General features: G+C 49.8%; 1 pseudogene; it reads right to left on the bottom strand.

Moving 5' to 3' along the window:
* Positions 1-474: 474 nt before the first annotated feature.
* Positions 475-1,319, bottom strand: LOC124655762 (annotated as a pseudogene).
* Positions 1,320-2,375: the final 1,056 nt, after the last annotated feature.

A 2,375-nucleotide genomic window follows, 5' to 3' on the forward strand; every position in this document is an offset into this window, starting at 1 on the left:
AGGGAAAAGTTCACTGGTCAACTATCATTGGAGGCCGGTCAAAGGGGTAGATCTGCGGGGCTCCTGGATTAGGGTTTCGTATACCGGGGGGAATATCCAGCGAAGGAAATATAGAAGATTAAAAAAATTGCATGTAGACCTATATTAATATGTTTTACTGTACCGAGATTACAAATATTTTAGAAAAAATAAACTGAAAAATGAAAAAGAAAATTTCTTTGTCTATGCCGAGGGCTACCCTTGGCATATGCTTGGCCGTCGACATAGCCCGTTAGGGAAAAGCCGAAACATGCGCACCACCACACGCGTCATAGCCCCCATTCTCTGTCCACACACTCATGTACACACCGCGAACCCAACCAGGCATCGCCGTCAGCTCCACCCTAAGGTTCACCTCCCGCCGCCGCCTCCCTCCATACCCCCCGGCCGCGCCGCACGCTCCTCCTCGAATCCTGCAGCCTCGAAACCCCGCCCTTAAGTTGCACCGTCCTCTGCCATATCAGACGGCTGGGCCTTGGCTATGTCGAACGCCTCCTTGAGCCCTAGTTCCTGGAGAACCCCGATCATGTTCATGTTGAAGCTCAGCTTGAACATGGGAAGCCGAAGGTCGTCGACCGTGATGCCACTATTCGGTACATGTTGGTGTAGGAAGTTCGGGCTGGACGCCATCTTGTCGGCGAGTTGCCATAGCCCATCGCGTGTGTTAGGAAGGAAGATGCACATCGAGTAGATCGGCGCTGACGGCTGGGTGGGAAACTGCCAGCCCCGTTGGCCCATTCGTAGCAGAGTTGGAGCAACTTGAAGCCGTCTTGGCAGGCGAGGCGGTGGGTGTCGAAGCCACGCATGAAGGGCATGTCGACGTCGGTGTCGTCCAGGCGGTGGAACTTGTCTTCTTTCGTGTGCTTCTTGTCGAAGGGCTCCTCTCACTTCCCCTTGAAGTAGATGGCGCTGGCGAGCACCAGGTCCGTGAGAGGCGACATCGCGTCTGGGCCGATGATGGACGGGATCAGCTTGTTCGTCCACTTCGCCACCCATGAATTGATCTCCTTCTTAGCTTCCTCGGGCTGCAGTATCAGAAAGAAGATACATGAAAATTGTATACGATGATAATGGTTCCAATGATATATTTGTATAGTGGACCGAAATACTTTTACTGACCTTATTTTGGAAGTCGATGGTGCGCACGACGACCTTGTATGACTGGAGTGTCGCGGTAGACAGGGAAGAGGGGAATCATCCGGTCATGCCACACGCCTCCGGCGGCAAACGCCGCTGACCTTCGGTGAATCTGGCGTTGATGTGTACATGATGGGGGTCATAGGCTAACAAGTTGACTGGCCTTTGTTCCATCTTGCTTGAGCTACGTGTTCCGCACCAATGCCTCCTTGTCAGCATGCCGAAGCACTCTTTGTGGTTGGTTGGGTGGTGTTGATGAAGCGAGATTTTCTAGCAACAGCCGTCTGGGAGATTAGTTGGGCCTTGAATGTCGGACGGTGTACCATCGTGAGCTTGATGGATATTCACGGATGAATCTTTCGATTTAAACACAACCCTAGCTAGTTGGACCGCTATCGCTTATACACCATCTTGATCGAGCCATGTCGCTGCACCCGATGGCATTCAAATATACATGGACCCCTACGTCAACACTCGTCTCCCTCTTCAATTAACATCAGCCTAGCTATCAACCCGGCGAGGCGAAGCTAGTCCATCGACAAGTATTTTTTCCGACGAAACAAAATAGCTCCATTACGTCGGGATACCAAAGAGGCGAAGGTGAGGCATAGAGTCCAACACTGGCAAGGCGGATTTTGCACTCACCCGTGTAACAAGCTGACGATCGAGGCCATACACCTTTGTCACCCGACATCCTAAAGACAAGGCTAGAAGAGGACACATCTCCGAACACCCTTTCGACGTGTACGCAGGCAACCGGATGAGAAAGATGAGTCAACAATGGTTCTATTTTTACTCGACGAGCATTGCGATGGATGTACTAGGTTTTTGTAATGCACTAACGTACACTTTTTTTTGAGGGAAAAGTAACGTACACTTATGCATGGGTGGTGTTTCATAAAATGAGGAGAAGGGCCGTTCACCATGTGTGCATGTGTTTACAAGTTTGGCTTTGATTGTTTTTTTTTAGGTAGGGCTTTGATTGGTTAGTTCTCTAGCTAAGTGCGCGAATCCAAATGAAACAAGATCGAGGTGGTAGGTTGCATGTCTCGGGAGCTTATTTTGCTAGGATAGTTAATTAGTTTCCATAGAGCACAGAGTAATTTTCGTGAGCAATTAATTAGGAGTGATTCCCACACTAGGATTTCCATAGAGCACAGAGTAATTTTCGTGAGCAGTTAATTAGGAGTGATTCCCAC

Source organism: Lolium rigidum, chromosome 5 (genome assembly GCF_022539505.1).
Source record: "Lolium rigidum isolate FL_2022 chromosome 5, APGP_CSIRO_Lrig_0.1, whole genome shotgun sequence".
Taxonomy (NCBI): Eukaryota; Viridiplantae; Streptophyta; class Magnoliopsida; order Poales; family Poaceae; genus Lolium; species Lolium rigidum.